This window comes from Notamacropus eugenii, chromosome 2 (assembly GCF_028372415.1).
Source record: "Notamacropus eugenii isolate mMacEug1 chromosome 2, mMacEug1.pri_v2, whole genome shotgun sequence".
NCBI lineage: Eukaryota > Metazoa > Chordata > Mammalia > Diprotodontia > Macropodidae > Notamacropus > Notamacropus eugenii.
In genome coordinates, this window is record NC_092873.1 from 264,121,229 (window position 1) to 264,140,640 (window position 19,412).

The window sequence follows — 19,412 nt, forward strand, 5'->3', positions numbered from 1 at the left end:
CCCCATGGGCCATAGCACACCAATGTCCGTGGCGTTTTCTTGTCAAAGACCAGAGTGGTCTGCCATTTAAGGCAAAGAGAGGTTAAGTAACTTGTCCCGAAATGGAAGAAGGGATTTTTAAGACATTTAGGGCCAGACTTTTCTCTTGGAACTCTAAAATATTAAAAAGCCTACAAAAGAAAAAGCCTAGTGAGATAAATCTGAAAAAAGCTCAGGGATAACTGACAGACATTGATGATAATTTGGAGGAGAAGACAGAGGAAATCAAGTTGCTTTAGGAAAAAATAAATCACTAAATTGTAGGTGTGCACTGTGCCAGCACTCTGAACAGTACTAGTCAGGGTTTGAGTTCTTGCGTTTTTGGGTGAACTTTTATAGAAAGAAGAACTAGAAATATCTAGTATTGTGCCTATACCTATTCGTGTTCTGCCACCGTATTTGAAGATCAAAGGGAGCAGAGGTGATTGGGGAAGTCAAGCATAAAATTGTATAGAAGTAGAAAGGGCTAAAAGGAATAAGACAGGGGAGATTAAAAAGAAAAGCTAAAGAGTCAAAGCCAAAAGATGAATCAAGAGAATTAAATTATTTAATCTATTTTTTTAAATGCCAAACTATTACATTAAAAAGCTTAAAGGATTATGGAATACAAAACTATATGTAGCCCATTCTTCCATTCTCAGTTTCACTGTAGGATGAATCCCCAGTTGGGCTATATTACTCTACCTCTACTTAGGGTCTTAGGAGGTACACCAAAAAGTAATGGAGTTCTTCCAGGCTATCAGTTTGAGCCTCTGTTCTAGTGTGTTCCCCTCAATGTCAACTAATTGATTCATATCAATTAGTATTTACAAAGGGCTATTTATTGAAAAAAATTGTAAAACCACAAATACCAAAATGTCTTCCTAAATTGGAGCATACCCTTTCCTCTACCACCTCAATTCCTGGAATAATTGCTAGAAATTTCCATCACAAGTATACTTTTTGGAATGGTATTTCGGATGAGTGAATTGCTCTTTTGCTTGTAGACCATAGTGTCTCAGCTGCCGGGAGACTCCCTGCTGGGCTAGATCAATCAGGTCATTCCTCAGGACTAGATCAATCTTGAATTCCACCACTGGACCTCTTGTAGCTCTTCCAATCTTTCAAAATTTCACAAGACCTTGTACCAAGATACAAATAGGAGCATCTCTATCCCAGACACAGGCTTTCCTAGGAGACTATGTACTTAATAGTTGTCCTGGCATGTGAAAAGTCACCTTTCCATCAGCCTTCTGGAGCCAGCGAATCATCCTTACATCTCGACCATCAAGAGAGAAAGATAAAGTTTCTCCAATGGAGCCTTTTCTATGTACTCTCAGTCCCAGCTGGTCATTCAATTAAAAGTCTTTTATTTACCATGCAGTAAGGGCGTAAGAAACAGCCACAGAATACCTGCAAACACAAAACATTGAGGGGGTACAAGCAATCAACCTTTTAAAGATTTATTACAAAGCATTCTTTCTCAGTAATATGTTGTGGCCAAATTCTATACCAAAGTGCACTCCAGGGCTAACAGAACCACCAATAATATATTCATGAGGATAAATGCCCAAAAGAATCAGAATATAGAGCTCATTTCAAATATGGAATAAGTATTGTGTGTTTTGATAGATTCAAACACAAAAATCCTGGGCATAGAGGAAAAACAGCTGAATTCCCAAGAAAACAAAGAGAAAGAAGAAACAGGAAAATGAAAAAGAAGTACTACAAATTACAAAGCATACTTAGTTCAGTCACATGTGAAGTAGAAATTACAGATGGCCAAGAGCCAAAAGAATCAATCATGGGAGTGGGGAATGTTTTTAATATGTCTTGTGATATTTGTTGTCACTTTATATGGTGGCCCTCAAAAAGTCAGCACTCAAGAGGCTATTTATTTCCTCCTAGCACATTGCCTACAATTAAAGTGCCCTGCCACCAGGAGAGCAGAGGTGCTTCAGTTATGATGTCATGGACCAAATGGTCAGGTTTCCTTTATGTATGTTTAATTGAGAGAGATTAATGTATTTTTCAGCAACCACTTATTTCATCACTTAAGCATGTGAAGAACAAATTTGATAGTCAACATTCAATAACCATTAATTAAGTGCCTACTATGTGTCAAACACTGTGTTAAGCACTGGGGATACAAAGAGAGGCAACCCCCCCCACCCCCCAAACAAAATAAAAAATCCCTGGTCTCTAATCTCCAAGAGCTCACAATCTGGTGGGGAAGACAACATACAAACTATATATGAATGATAAATACACAACAATTGGAGAGGAACAAGAGACAAGGCACTAGCACTAGGGAAGTGGGAAAGAGCAAAGCATTAGGATTTATGCATCCCCTTGCCCAGAGTCACACACCTAGTGAATGTCTAAGGCTGGATTTGCGCTCAGGTCTTCCTGTCTCCAGGGTAGTACTCTGTCCACCACACCACCTATCTTCCTTCATGGTTGATTTAAGACATGAGATTAGTAAGTCTACTTTGTCTCAGGGTTCTATCAAAAAGAGGATATCTACTGTCATTGCTTTTCATATGACAGCTTCTCTCCATTGGTGACTGCGTTTTGAGTCCTCTTGGCTATTTCATACGTGTTACTCTTGGTTGTTCTGTTTACCTGCCCTGTCCAGCTTTGTTTGTACCTTCTGATTGGCATTTAGCCACATTGAATGCAGTGATGCGTTTGAGTTTCTAACCATCCTACTCCTTTGGATTTGTAATTTTTGGCTCACTTCAAACTTCCTGTTTCTTCCATTTAAGTGAAAAGCATTAGCCTCCCACAAAAAGTTTCTGCAGAGTGCCTACATGAAATTCAGGTACTGGTCTCTTGTAACAAGTTAATAAAATAATCTCCACCCAGCACTGGTGGCAGCTGCAGCTGCTGGCCATTAACTCATCTCCTGCCACAACTGGCAGAGTTTTGACAGAAGGCATTAAAGAAAAGCAAACACCTAAGTACAATTTGATAACTTTCTCATTAATCTTTAACTGGTATCAATCATTGCTTAATTTCATCCTGAGGCTTGAGTAGAATGCTTTTTTTCCACCTCACTTTGAATCATTGTATATTTCAAATTAGAAGTCCTTATCATATGCTCATATCCCAATGATCCAAGGATTCAGGTCATTTTTTTTTTTTTTATGAAATCCCCTTCCCTCTGTTCTTCTTGCCGAGAAAAAGACACGTGCACTTGCTTAAAGTCTGCGCAAGGGAAGGAACTAGGTGGGTTGTGACTTGAGTTCAATTCTACACCCAGACACTGGCTGTGTGAGTCATTTGCTTTCTCTCAGCCTCAGTTTCCTCACCTGAGAAACGAAGATAATAACAGCACCAATCTCACAGGGTAGTTGTGAGGATCAATGAGATCATGTAAGGCTCTTTGTAAATCACAAGCACTACATAAGTGCCAGCAGTTAGTATAAATCCTATTTTTTAGATCTCCTTTCTCCATGTCTTGGAAAGCACAAGAAAGAAACTGCCAAGGGAGAAAAGAAAGGTAGCATTACATTAGAACCAGAGTCCTCAAACTGGAAAGAATGCTTAAGAAGATATCTTTTAACCCCCTCATTTTATAAATGAGAAAACTGAGGCTTTGAAGGTAAGTGACTTATTTAAGAATCATGAGCCTTACTTGTGGAACAAATGGGATTAGGCATTGGTTCTCCTGACTCCAGTGCCTTCTTTTTCCTGTGTCACCAAGTTTCTATCTGCCTAAAGAGAAAATTTGTTCTTTAGTGCTGTAATGATGCTAGGCTGTGTGAAATCCCATGATTGCCCAAGCCAGGAAGAAGGTTTCTGCTGTATGGCACTGGTTAGTCTACATTCCTCCCACCCCCACCCCATTTTTAAACATCAATACTTTAGTCAAGTATAGTATAAAATAAAAGGCATATTAAACCATTTCTGCCCGTAGTCATTCCAACTCACAGGATTAGTTACAAATAACTTGCAGCTGAAACTTCCTATATGTTTTTTTTCTCATCTGAATTGGAATGTAAGTTCCTTGAAAACAGGGACTGTCTTGCTTTTCTGTTCATGCCTTCAGTGCCTAGTCCAGTGCTTTGCAAATGCTCATTCATTCATTCATGCATGCATGCATTAATTAATTAATTAATTCATCCATTCATTTTATACAGCCTGTCTTCAAAAAGAGCTTGGCATTATGAAAATCTCAAAGACCTCCATTCAAATTAACTACTAAAACTCCTCCTCCCTACACACACACACACACACACACAGACACAGACACAGACACACACACACACACACACACACACACACACGCACACACTAGCTTTGTGACCACAGGTAGGTCTGAGTCCACCACAACTGAAGCTCAGGTAACTCCAAAGTACAACTTAATTACAGACCAGTTATATAATTAGTTCACTGAGGAAGTCATAGATCCTTAATGTCACAGAGCTTTGGATAGAATGTGGGTAATATACACTGAAACAAAACTTCATGAGGATTTCAATGAAAGTGTGAAAGGATTTCACCTAACTTTCCGGGCTGTGATGACTGATTCAGGAAAAAATGCCCAGTAACCTTTTCAGTAAGTGTGTGGAAGTAACTAACTTCTCTCAAGACAATGTCCTCCTATGAGACTCGAACAGTTCAGGAAAGAAATTTAGCTCAATACCCACCCCCACTCCAACCCCCAAAACAAGCGCTCCTTTTTGCCTGGAGGCTTTAAGGGTTTTAAAATCATTTTTCCACTTACGCTTTCTTTCAGGAGTCTAAGTTTGGGAAATGCCTTCAAGGCTGTGATTAATTAAGTTGACTTCTCTGGTACCAATAGCATTAAGGATAAGCCTGGAATAAGAAAAGGTTTGAAACAGGTGTTCAAGATAAAAGGACTGGATATTTGTCTCAATTATTCTTCTTTTCCTTTGAAATTTTCCATAATGACTTAACAATTACTCTAGCTCCATTCTCTAGAAATAATAGAGGAAGTGATTGTCCCACTTAGTACTTGATTCTCCAAAATACCTTAGTCAGTAAAGTCCTTCCATCTAACTACATGAAGTCAATGATTGTTGAGGACCTCCATCTCTGCTATCTATTCCATCACTTTTGCTCCCTTTGCTTATTGGGCCATGTCCAGTTATTTCAATACTATGTGTAGGAGGGTTCTAAGCTATTGAAATGTTAAAAATAGGAGGCAGAAGGAAGTAGTCCTGATCTAATGACCCCAAAGTACACTGTTGTTATACTTAAATCATTTCAAAATATGAAGCAAGGTATATTTCCAGATTGAACGCTTCAATTGTGCATTGTTATCTTTATTCTTTTCATAGCTTCTTAAGACAGAGACTTTAAAAATTCATCTAATCTACTCCTCTCTCTGTGTGTCTGTCTGTCTGTCTGTCTCCTCCCCTCAGTCTCTCTGTATCTCTATCTCTTTGTCTCTCTCTCTCAGTCTCTCTCTGTCTCTCTTTCTCTCTCGCTTTGTCTCCATATGTATATGTGTACATGCGTTTTAAGTATATTTTTATACTTATTGTCTCACCCCATTGTAATGTAAACTCCTTCAAAGAAGGATCTGATTTTCTTTCTTTGGATTTCCAATGCTTAGTACAGTGCCTGGCACATAATGATTCATGAATAAGTCTATGTTGATGATTTATGGATTGATTGCATCTTAGATTTAGGGTCAGAACTATTGCTAATTAGGAGATCATTTCTCTTCTTACAGAAGCTTAATTGGTGAAATAAGATATGAACTTTTTGTGAGGGGGAATGGGAGGGTACGAGGGATCTCTTCCTTTTGAGATGACCTAGTAGGTGAGGAGGTGAGATAAGATATGTTTGGGAGTTGGAACTGCACTTATGATTTCATTGGTTTAAGGAACTTGGTGTGAATTAAAGTTTACAAAGTAAAATAAAATACCTTACAGCTGATGTGAATGATAATAATACTTTCACTATCTGCCTCACAGTTGAGGAAAGTGTTTTGTTAGATGTAAAATTAAATACCAATATGAGTTAGATTTATAGTGTATTTGCTTCATGGACACTAGGTTTATTTCCAAAGCTAGACTATTCATTGAGAGACAGACAGACAGAGAGATAAAGACAGACAAAGACAGAGAGAGAGAGACAGATAGAGACAAAGAGACAGGCAGGGACAGACAGAGGCAGACAGATAGGGACAGACAGAGGCAGACAGACAGAGACACAGGCACAGAGACAGAGAAACAGGGACAGAGAGAGACACAGAGACACAGAGATATAGAGACAGAGACAAAGAAAAATAAAAGGGTTGGATAAGCTGATCTCTCAGATTCTTCTCAATCAGGAGTCTCTGAATCTCTGAAAAGTTTATTTTAATAATTTATTAATGTTATACAATGAATCTTCACATCATTCCTATCCCCCCAAATGCCAAAATGTTCCTTTGGTTTGTTGAGTTGAAGATGGGATTAGAAATAGAGTTTTCCTCTCTTCTATGATCTTAGGTAAACCTCATCCTCTACTGGATAAAATTCAGTGGATTCCCTTTTACCTTTGGGATCAAATATAAAGTACTATTATCTTTGTGTACAACAGATGGCAAATTTCTGCTACATACCATTGACAAATGGTCAAATATTTGGCACTTAGAGACAAAACTTAGCTTCTTAGATAGACTTATCTGACATATTATTATAATTCCGCTGTTATTTATTATTATTTTAGGTTTAAATGTATTGCACAAGCACCAAGAAGATTTATAGCCAAGGTAGCATTGTATTATTAGTAACATTTTAAAAGTCAAAATATGGACAGGTACTGACTTAATACCGGTTTATGATAAAGATAATTGAAAATCATGGAAAGTCCTACTTTCACCTAAATAATGACACAGGGTGAAGATTAATTTGTGCATCATTAATGAATAGAATTCAGGGTATACATTAGGCAAGGTGCTTGGCAGTTCTGGGAACTTTTGAATTCCTAAGGAACTATGAAAAACTGCATTATGTGAACCTAAACTCATAAGAGATAACTATCAGAACATTTAATACTTTAATGGATCTATGACTTCAACAGTGTAAATACTACTTCCATGAGCGAAAAATATATAACATTTATAGGGTGCATTATGATTTATACACAGTCACATTTTAACTTTATTCCAATCCAGTCACTTAGATGCCATGAGTATTGTTATTTTCATTTTACAGATGAGAAAATTGAGGCTTAGAGTGATTAAATGACAGGACAAGACTCCAGTCTTGTTCTCCCATTGTTCCTCCAGTCCAGTGTTCTTCCCCCTATGCTATACTACCTCTCTTCAAAGTCATGATATAATGATTTTCAAGTTTCCTAAAAGTTAGTGAATTCAGACCAGCTCTCTTCAAATCCATTAAGAAGAAAAATAAAATTAGTCTAAGTACCGGCATTAAAGATTTAGCATTTATTGAGTATAAACTAGATCCTAGGTACCATGGTAGGTCTGTATAGTCACCTTTTTTTTTTTTTTTTTTAAAAAAGATAAGGTACTGTCTTTAAGGAGCTTACAATTTAAGCTAAGAGAACAGAAAGATAAATTTAAATAAGCAAAAACACAAGTAAGGGAACATATAAGCAAATTGTGTGATATTAACTAGAAGTGCTAAGGTTTTCCTGGAGTGATTTAAATGACAAGACTCAAAAATAATTTTTCTTTTCTGAAAAAGTTTCATTCAATTCAGTTAAGTTCATGTTCCATTCATTTTAATTGAATAAACGTTTATTTATATTTGTTTTCTGTTTTCTATAATAGGTGAAATTTGTTCAGAACTTCAAAATTTTGCAAATACTTTCCCACAACAAAATAGTTAGGCTGGAATTTCTTTTTGAAAAATTAGTATCCAATGACCTAAGACAATTTCAAAGTACTCACGATGAAAAATGCTATCCACCACTAGAGAAAGAACTTATGGAGTCCGAGTTCAGATAGGAACATATCTTTTTGCTTTATTTTTCTTGCTTTTTCTGAAGGGTCTGTGTTTTCTTTCACAACATGACTAAAATGGAAATGTTTTATATTCTATGTCATGTATAACCTAAGTAAAATTGTTTGCCTTCTCAGAAAGGGGAAAAGGGAGGAAGAGTGAGAGATAATTTGGAATTCAATTTGTTAAATGAATGTTAAAAATTGTTTTACATGTAATTAAAAAAATAAAAGATTAAAAAATTATTCATATCATTTGGTTTGAAACTGACATGACTTGCTCATGAAGCCCATTGTTTCAATGCTAACATTTTACTAGCGTTTCTATATGACAATGAGACATGGCACATTTACCGCTTCTGATAAACTTAAAATAAGTAGCAGAGAGAGAACAATGAAGAGGCATAAGGTGAATTTGAAAAAAACAACAGTTGTATAACAATGAGGAACTCTGAAGAAGACTAGGAGTAAAAAATCATCTATGAATTATAAGATAGGAAGAGAAGATGGATTGATCTTGTATCAAGGTGGAAGGATGGTGTTCCACTGTTACACTCCTAATGTTGTGAGGGAGTGAGAAAGGCCTTCAATATAGTGAGCTTTGTTGAATTTTCAGTAGGAGTCACATAGGATAAGCAAGTATCATAAATGAATGAAAGAATGAAGCATTTATTAAGTACGTACTGTGTACATAGCACTGTGCTTAAGCAATGGGAATTCACATTTTAAAAAAATAAGGCTATCTCTTTTCTCTATGAGCTCACATGGTACATATGAAAGATTTTGGTTACAGGTCAGAGAGGAAGGTCCCATGGCCCCTAGGTTACTGCATCAAAGTCAATGTTAATGTCTCTCCTTTAATGTTATTGAAGGAAATACTGACTTACTGAGCTCCTTTCTCTACTCTGTTATTTTGATGGAACATCAAATTTCTTATCTAATTTTTTATCTAGTACCAAATGGTTTTGATGATGGCTGCTGGCTTTATATCTTGGATACCAAACCCTTACATAAATATTTTTTCCCTTTCAACCACTTTCCTTCTTATCTTAGATGCATTAATTTTATTTGTGCAGAAGTGTTTCAACTTCATGTAATTAAAATGACCAATTTTTATCTTTTGTAATCACCTCTGTCTCTTGTTTAAGATAATACTTCACCCACCCATACATATAAAAGATATATGATCTAATTGTCTTCATTTTTAATGGTATGATCTTCAATATTAAGATCACATATTTATTTTGAATTTATTTTGAAATATGGTATATGATATTGATCTAAGCCTAATTTTGCCCAGAATGGTTTCCAAGTTCTTCTAGTAGTTGTTATCAAGTAGAGAGTTCTTTCCCTATGTAATTTATGTTTTCAGATGAATTGAGTACTGATTTATTAAATTTCATTCTTTAGGCTGTTCTATTGATAAAACATAAAATTTTTTATCTATGCCAATTTATCCAGTACCAAATGGCTTTGATGACTGCCATTTGACAATATAGTTGTCTGGAATTACTATTCCCCCTGCATTCCTACATTTTTTTCATCATTTCACTTAATATTATAGATCTTTTATTTGTCCAAATGATGTTTTTGCTCTTTTATTGAGTTCTATAAAATATCCTTTGGATAACTTGTTTAATTTAGCATTAAAACTCTAAGTTAACTTAGGTAATATTTTCTTTTCTATTGTATTGGCACAGTCCTGTCATGATCAGTCAATATTCCTCCAGGTCTTGAAGTTGTTCTTTATTTCTTTAAGGAACACTTTGTAATTGAATCTATGGAAGTATTTTCTGCGCTTAGTAGTCTGATTCCAAGGTATTTTATGCATTTCATAATTGTTTGTAGTTTGGAATTTTCTTTTCCAGTATTACTTCTTGGATTTTGTTATTGTTATATAAAAATGTTGTTAATATTTGGTGGGTTATTTTGTGGCCTGCAACTTTGCTGAAATGATATGGTGTCTCATTTCATATCTTTGCTCTCCAGGATTTACTAAGTTAAATCCTCATGTCACCAGCAAATAGGGATTGTTTTACCCATGTACACTGATAAATTAATACATAATGTATACAAAGTAAATGCAAAAAAATGTGGTTAAAAAAAGAAGATATGGAAAGTTAAAGCATAAAAAGGTGTGGGAAGATAACCTTAGAGGGACTGATAGCCATTCAAGAAATTTTGGAAAGGTCTCTTTCACTGAGAAGAGAATTACAAGCATGGAGAGACAGTGTAAAGGCAGAGGAGATGATGTGTTATGGGCAAGGAACCACAAGTGGTCCAGAAAGATTGGATCATAGAAGGCATGAAGGAGAATAAACTACAAGAAAAATGAAAATAATAGTTATAGTAATAATAATATTTAACATTTATATCCAGCTTACTATGTGCCAAGCACTTTTATATCTATTTGATCCTCAAAACAACCCTGGGTGGTAGGTGTTATTATTATCCCCATTTCACAGATGAGGAAACTAAGGCAAACTGGTTAAGTGACTTGCCTAAGTGGATTCGAACTAGGTCTTCCTGATTCTAGACCCAGTGCTATAGCTGCTGTGTCACCTAGCATCCAAGAAAAGGTAGAAAGGTAGAAAATGACCAGGTTATAAAGAATTTTAAATGCCAAACAGAGGGACTTTATACCAATTTTTCATAACATCTTGAAAGATAAGAATCAGACTAGTTGGACCCAAGTAGATACTTCATTGGGGAATTCAAGAAACTGCTGACACAATGAAATTCGGTTTATCTTATGTACTTCCCTGTGGATGCTCTGGTTAATTTTAACAGTTACATAGGGTTGTGAATCAGACCCATTGTTCTAACCAAGAAATTTTTTTTCTCTAAAGAAAATGAAGGACATAGAAGGAGCCCTACAGAAAAATGAAGCCAAATTCACCAAGTGCCAAGGTTCATGTGGAGCTGACGTCAACCTGTCACTTTCTACCACCTTTTCTGGACAGGTGCCCAGTGGAGAATTAGTCTTTAAAGTCTTCATAATTACCGACAAAGAAAAGACTCCTCTGTAGCTTCTTCTGTGCCTGAGCAGGGGCGCAGCTGCTCAACAAAATGTGTTTGAACTGCACAGGCCACAGGTGCCAACTTGTTGAAAATGAGCATTGGAGGAGAACAACCAATACAGAGAAATAAGAAGAAAAAAGAAATTGAAGACACCCTTGAGAATACTGGAAAGAGTTGGACAGCTAGCTGGTAACTCCCTTTGGGCCAAGAGAGGAAGGAAAACATATTTTCCCCACTAAAGATTTGGAATTCAGCAAAGTCAGTTATCAATAGAAACACAGCTGTACATTGTTAAGTCTGTTTTATTGTCTTTAACTAACTAACAAGGATTTGCTGAGTCCTGTGGATGTTCCCAGTGCTAGACACTGTAGGAGACATAGAAGCAGCCTAAGTATTCTTGCCTTCAAAGAGCTTACTAGCTCAGGAGGCAAACCTAACATCCATGAAACAGACAAACTATAATCCTAACTCACATCGATCTATCACCATGGCAGACAAAACACTTTCCTCAAAGCAAACCTGTGAAGCAGATGGTGAAAGTATCATGATCCCCATTTTACTCTTGAGGAAATTAAGATTCAGTCAAGTTAAATGACTTGCCATTTTTATATATGGTAAGTTTAAAAGGTCGGAGTTGAACCTACCTAGGTCATAATTGACTCTAGGTCCACTATAGCATTGCCTCTGGAGAGTTAAAATTAAATGTTTAACCAATAGTCATTGAAATAAGCTGACTCAATTCACTACCTATTAATGTGATCTAATTTTCAGTGGGTGTGTATTTCAACCAAGTAATCCTTTAACTCCTCCCTAATGGATTTTCTATCCCATTTACCACAGAAACTGTTACACACCTTTTTATGCTCTAACTTTCCATACCTTCTCCATCAGTATCTATACAGCTGAGAAAATAGAGGTCATGTAAAGTGGAATCCCACATTTATCTCTTCATTTCATATCTTGATATTACTTCCCACTTTTCTCTCCTTTATTCCTATGATGAAGCAGTCCTTCTCTTTAAGGTCAACCCCTCTACATGTACTCTTAATCTCATCCCTTCCTAGTTTTTGCAGCAGATTTTCCCTTTAATTATATTCTTTATTTTTTATATATTATATATAAATATATATGTATAACACACATATATACATACACACACATATATGTTCCTGTAGTGTTCAATCTTTCTCCATTTACTAGGGACTCCTTTGCTACCTGCAAACATATTTAATTCTCTGACATTCTTTAAAAAAAAGAAAACTTTTATTAAATCCTACTTTTCCCTCTAGCTATTACCCTCTACCTTTCCTACCTTTCTTAGTTGTTGACTCCATTTTCCTTCCTCTCACTTCTCAGCCCCTTCCAATTTGACTTCTAACCTCATATCTCAAATTCTCCTCCAAAGTTTCTAATGATTAAAAAAAACCCAACCAGATATTAAGATCTTTTTCTCAGTCCTACCCATATTGACCTTTCCATAGCATTCAGTACCATTGATCATTATCTCTTCTTGGATAGGGCTTCTTAACTTGGGTTCTTTTTTTGATAACTATATTTTAATATAATTGTTTAAATTTGTAATCTATGTATTTTTTTGCATTTGAAGCATTATATTGAAGATGAACAGCTTAGTAGGGAAAAAATATTTTTCCCAAGTATCTCGTATAAAGGTCTGATTTCCAAGATATATTAGAAAATGATTCAAATTTATAAGATTAAAATTCATTCTTCAACTGATAAATGATAAAAGGATATGAATAATCATGTCTTAAGGGAAGAAATTCAGTCTATTCATATTCATATTAATAATGTTCCAAAATCACTAACGATTAGAGAAACACAAATTCAAGCAACTCTGAACTTGTACTTTACAGCGATCTGATTGGTAAAGTTTAAAAAAAAAAGAAATTGGAAAATGTTGGAAGGGTTGCAGGAAAACTGGTGCACTGATGGATTGATGATAGAGTTGTGAATTGATACAACCATCCTGGCAGGCAATTTAGAATTATGCCCAAATGTTACTAAGCTATGCGTACCTTTTGACTATTAGAAAGATACACCAGAAAGATCAAAGAAAGAGGAAAAGTCCTATATGTACAAAAGTACATCTTTTTGTATTGACAAAAGGCTGAAAGCTAAGAGGATGCCTCTCATTTTAGGAATGACTAAAACATATGGTAGAATAAAGTAATAAGCTATTATTGTACTACATGAAATAATGAAACAGTTTCAGAGAAGTCTGGGGAGAGTTGCATGAAATGATGCAGAATGATGTAAACAGAACCTAGAGAACAATTTATATAATAAAAAACAATTTTGATAGACTTAACTGATCAGCATAATGATCAACCATAACTCCAGAAGACTGGTGACAAAGAATGTTACCTACTTCATGACAAGGAGTTCAACTAAATTTGTAGAAAAAGATGAACATTTTTGACATTTGACTAATATGGGAATTAATTTTTCCCGTATATACATATTTGTTGTATCTTTCCTTTTTTTTAGAATTGGGATGGTGGTGAAATGAAAAATTACCTAAATGTTTCAGAATTAAAAAAAAACCAAAATATTAATCTGAGGAGGGATTGCATCAAATTAAGCTGACAAACCTTTATTAAGTACCTACTATCTATCAGGCACTGTGTTAAGTCCCGGGGATACAAAGAAAGGCAAAAAGGTAGTGCCTCTCTCAATGCATTCTAGCAATGTATACAGCATATAAACAACTATGATAAAAATAATATATGTGTAGAATAAACTGGAAATAAACAGTAGAGGGAAGATGTTAGAATTAAGGGGGGTTGAAAATGTTTTCTTGTAGAAGGTGGGGTTATAGGTGGGACAAGAACCAAGGAAAGCCATGATTAGGAGATGAAGAGGGAGTTAGAGCCATGGTGGGGGTGGGAGGAAGTGGGAGGGAGGGAAGAAGTTAGTGAAAATACCCAATCCCAGAGTTGGGAGATGGACTGCTTTGTGCATGGAAGAACAAGGAACCCAATGACACTGTATCAGAGAGTATGTGGAAGGTTGGTTGGTTGTTGTCCTTTGTCTTCCAAGAGGATCAAAATGACATCACCATGATAAAGTCAAGTTTCAGTGTGTCCCACTGTGACTGATCAGACCAATATGAGCTCAGAATGCTCTACCACAGGTTGGGCACAGATAGTCCGTGTGAATATTTGGGGTGGATACCCCAAATTTGAGCATGCTATGTTTACTTTGTGCTGTCTCAATTCTGCTTTGCTCATAGAGCACAACACCCTTTCTGATGTGGGCATGCCATGCTGAATGGTCCTGTGCCAGTGTCTCCCATGTTGCACAATCAAATTCAAAATTCTTGAGGGAGACCTTGAGTGTGTCCTTGTATCGTTTCTTCTGGCCACCATGTGATCTCCTGCCTCATGTGAGTTCTTCATAAAATTGCCTTTTTGGCAAGCATACATTTTGCATCTGAATAATGTGGCCAGCCCATGAGAGCTGAGCTCTCTGCAGCATAGTATAAATGCTTGGCACTTCAGCTCGAGCAAGAACTACAGTGTCTGGTACATTATCCTGCCAGGTGATCCTCAGAATCTTCAAATGGACAGCAATTCAGTTTCCTGGCATGGTGATGGTAGATTGTCCATGTTTCACAGCCATACAATCTCTCTGTAGACCTTCAGTTTGGTAGTCAGTCTAATACCTCTTCTCTCCTAAACTTTTCTTCGCAGCTTCCCAAACACTGAGCTAGCTCTGGCAATGTGTGCATCAACCTCATTGTCAATGTGTACACCCCTGGAAAGTACACTACTAAAGTAAGTGAACTTATCCACAGCATTCAAAACTTCTCCATTTGTTGTAACCGATGGTTCCACATATGGATAGTGTGGTGTGTATGTTTGTCCTTCGTTGCCAAAGAAGACCATGTCATTGGAGAAGTAATGACATGACTTGCACTTGACTTTGTTTTGAGTGAGGTAGGGCTGTGCAGATCACTAGCCTCACTTCTCCTCCAGAGCCATCTGAATCTAGTAACCAGATATTCCTCAGGATGACTGGAGATGACCCAGGGTGAGGCAAGTGGGTGACTTGCCCAAGGTCACACAGCTAGTGAGTATCAAGTGTCTGAGGTGAGATTTGAACTCAGGTCCTCCTGACCCTGCACTGGTGCTCTATCCACTGCCCCACGTAGCTGCCTGGATAGTGTGGTGATGGCTGATGGACCCCCTGTGTTTTCTTGGTGTTAGGCCAAAATTAGCGCAGGGAGCAGAGAATTGATCCATACTTTGTTTCATCTCAGTTTCAGAGGCTGCATGAGTTCATAATCATCTGCAAACAAAATCATGCACCTACACTCCCTTCACTTTGGTCTTGGCTTGTAGCTGTGGATGGGGATCTAGCAAAGAAGACTGAGAAGTCAGACAGTTATGAGAATAACTAAGAGAGAACATGTTAGGAAAGACAAGGGACAAAAGGAGGATGAGCATGGAGAAAAGGACACTGGATATAGCAGAAATGAGCTCATTGGAGAGACCAAATTTAGTGGAGCATTGGGGTTGGAAGATAGATTGCCAGGGATTGAGAAGTGAGTGGGTAGTAAGGAACTGAAGGTATAAAAAGACTGGAAAAGTAGGAGAGGGCTATGTTTTGAAGTGTTTTCAAAGCCAAATATAAATTTTTATATTTAATTCTTAAGATAATAGGGAGTCATTAGAATTTATTGAATGGGGGGAATGGTGACATGGTTAAACTTATTTAGGAACATGCTTTAGGAAAATCAGTGTAGAGAGATGACTCAAGGAGGTCAGCCACATGGCTATTACTATAGTGTGATATGATAACTCATAAAAAGTTAAGAGCCAGTGTAGTAGTTAGATACTCTCTCTTGTCTGGCTTTTCTTGACATTTTTTTCTCCTGGTTCTCCTCCTACCTGCTGAGAACTTTTTCTCAGTTTCTTTTGTTGATTCATCATCTATATCACATTCCCTAACTGTGAGTGTTTCGTTTCCTCTTCCCTTCTTTTTACCCTCTCTCATATGTTGACTCTACCAGCTCCCAATGCTTTAATTATCATCTTTATTCAGATATTCTAGATGAATCACAGATCAATATATTTATTTTTTTCTCTCTCTCTGGACTACCATTACTGCATCATTAACTACCTATTAACTGCTTCAAACTGGATGTCGCATAGCTTCCTCAGTCTCATCAAAGCAGAACTCATTATCTAAACTCAAAATTCTAAACTCTTCTATCTCTATCGAGGACACTACTGTCCTCCCAGTCCTTTATGTTGGCATCCTTGGTGTTACTTTTGACTCCTCACTCACTCTCACTCCATGTATACAGTTAGTGACCAAATCTTGCTATTTCTACCTCCATAACATCTTTTATATACATCTTTTTCTCACCACTTTTTCTCTAGCTCAAACCCTCATTATCTTTCACCTGGACTATTAAAGTGGCCTCAGTCTCTTATCTCGGGTCTCTTTCCACTACAACTCATCCTCCACATAGTTATCAAAGTGATTTTCCTTAACTGCATGTCTAGCCATGCCATTTCCATACTCAGACTACAGTGATTACCTATTACCTCTAGGATAAACTACAAACTCTTTCATTTGCTTTTTAAAACTCTTTACAACATGGCCTTAACCTACCTGCACAGCCTCATTATGTCATATTCTCCCCCTCAGTGTTCTATGGTATGGTCAAACTTCTTACATAGAGCATTATATTTTCCGTTTCTGAACCCTGCACTGATTATTCCTATGTGTGAAATGTTGTTGTTTGTTCTTCATTTTCAGGAAGAACCTTAATATCAGGAAAGTGTTATCATGACTTGCAAGTGAATTGGATATAAGTCAGGCAGAGCTTTGCAAAGTCACCAGCCTCACTCTCTCCTCCAGAGTCATCTGGGATCCAGTGACAAGATATATATCAGGACAACTGATGTATGACCCTGGAAGCAGTGGCAAACCTTGGCCTTTTTAACCTAAGGTCTTTCCCAGGTCTCAGTTTGTCTGAGGCAACACCCATCCAGTGATTAAGGTTAGGTAAAAAATGAGGCATAGAATAGCTTCTTTTCCCTAGTCAAAAAAAATCTGGGAGAGGAAGACTCTCAGGAATTCTGGCCACATGTACTCCTTTACTCACAACCCAGAGAATACCTTATTTCTCTCATCTACTACCTTCTGCATGAAACCTTTTTTAATCCTTACCTTCCCACTGCCCCAATTGCTAGTGTCTTCCTTTCCTAAACTACCATGATCTACATCTATATGTATATATGTAAACACACATATGTATACATATACATTTACTTAAATAAATATATATCATCTTCTCCCATTAGAATGTAAGTGCCTTAACAGAAAGTCCTGCTTCACTTTTGTGTTTGTATCCTGGCACCTATATAGTAGGTATTTAATAAATGCTTATGATTGAACTTTCAGGGGACTGCTCAAAGAACAACCTCACTATGAGGTCTCATTATTCAGTCACCCGTTTAGCACCCTCCTAAAAGATCATCATATTTTCCAGGTTGAAAGACGTTGTGTTTTCTTGGCACATATGTGATGGTTGAGGGCATTGAAGAGGGGATAATTGTGTGAAACAATTGTCTTTTTTCCTCCTTTCTTAGATGAAAGGATCTGAACCAGTTCAATTAGTAGTGAAGAGGAAAGCACAGGGAAAAATTTACCTAACTAAATTTCTTATTTGGACTATGACATTGAAGTGATGTTTGTTATGTTTCAACCACACAGGTGTTATAGGGTTGATCAGTGATGAACAGGTTGCCATGATAATATAGAAACACAGTAAATTCTGAATGGTCATGGAAATACCATGTAATTCATTAGTTCTTAAGGTTCCCAAGGCTAAGGTCTAAACAGGTCAGTATTCTACTTTTTGTGAAAATTTTCTCTCTTTTTATGTAAATATGTTTTTTAAAAAGCATAAATATCTTCTGAGTTACAGTGATTTGATGAACAGGATTCTAACTTTATGGAATTTTAAAATTTAAAATTAGACTATGCATTCCCTCTAAAAACTGATTTCCCCAGATTTATGAAATTTATGGGCAAGGTCTAATTTGGTAGAATCAATTCCACCTGCTTCCTTTTTTCCTTTTTTCATGTCTATCACTGCTGCTATGAACTTCTTTTAACATTTGCCATTGTTAATTCACATTACTATGAGGTAAAGGGTATTCTTGGTGCCATCGCAGAGACTACAGGTTTTTAACTTGAAGTGCAGAGACCCTTGGGGACTATGGATAGATTTCAGAAGGTCCTTGATAGCATACCCTTCTTGGTTACCTTTTCCAATACTGACTGTACCTATACCCGTTCCTCTAGGCTCACTGATTGAGGCAGGGAGCTAGAATACTCTTTTCTCCCCATTGCCATTTCCAGGCTTTCTCCCTACCTCCATTACTCAGTAAGTTCTCCTGCTTTGAGGTTCCTGCAATTCTTCTCCACAACCCAATCAAAATCCTGCTAGCTATTATCTACAGATCCTCCAGGTCACTCCCTTTCCTTCCTCAATGAGTTTGGCACATGGCTCACAATTCCTTTCTTTATTTGAGGGGACATCAACATATTGCATTGACTCAAACACCCTAAACACTCAGTTCTTCAACTCTAACTACCACACTAGCTACTCACCCTAACTACTACACCCTAACTTACCTGAGTACTTCCCATGACTTACTCCTCTACCTCACCTTATCCACACAAAAACATGGTCATATCCTGAGCTTGCCGTTACCCACAAATGTACAACCTTCACATTCAAAAATTCTAGAATCCTCTTATCTGATTACATTCCTTTGGCTTCCTACCTCTCTATTTTTCATTGTGTCTGCATTTGCACTGCTTAGGGTACCCTGCACAAAGCGGGTGCTTAGTAAAAATGTTTAGTTTGGATTGAAGTCAGGAGGCCTGATATGTAGTTCTGGCTCTGCTGCTAACATTTTCTATGATCCTAGGCAGCCATTTATCTACCTTGTGACTCAGTTTTCCCATAGCATCCTTCTCATTCCCCTATAGTAGTTTGAGAAATGGACTTTCCATATACCTAGTTTACCATTTATCTCTTTTCACATGGCTTGCTGTCATACTATCTCTATACAGTACTGGATTGGCTTGCCTCAAGTGTTGCTTACCCTTGTGGCCTGACCATTAACTATCTGCTTCCTCTGGTCAGGAGTCCAGCAGAAACATCCATTACCTCGCTACCTTATGAGTGGAAAATGCCTTCCCTGGGAGTTTCATTGAGAGGAGAGGTGAACAACTTGCTTCAGTCTTTGAGGAGAGGGAGTTATTCACAGGCTATCCCTGTTCTCTGAGGTATTATTGACTCCATAAGGGTCAAAAGATTATGCATATAAAATAATTTAGAAACAATAAAAATTTTACACAGAATAACATGTATTTATTATTACACTTTTCTATT

At 37.0% G+C, this 19,412-nt stretch overlaps 2 long non-coding RNA genes across 2 annotated transcripts; one reads left to right on the plus strand and one right to left on the minus strand.

Moving 5' to 3' along the window:
• Window positions 1-571: 571 nt before the first annotated feature.
• Window positions 572-2,471, minus strand: LOC140523878 (uncharacterized). Its single transcript, XR_011973500.1, has 2 exons — window positions 2,389-2,471; window positions 572-1,431 (listed from the first exon to the last, which is right to left on the minus strand). It is a non-coding gene; the product is annotated as an uncharacterized lncRNA (long non-coding RNA).
• An 861-nt stretch (window positions 2,472-3,332) lies between these two features.
• Window positions 3,333-12,710, plus strand: LOC140523877 (uncharacterized). Its single transcript, XR_011973499.1, has 2 exons — window positions 3,333-3,625; window positions 10,798-12,710. It is a non-coding gene; the product is annotated as an uncharacterized lncRNA (long non-coding RNA).
• Window positions 12,711-19,412: the final 6,702 nt, after the last annotated feature.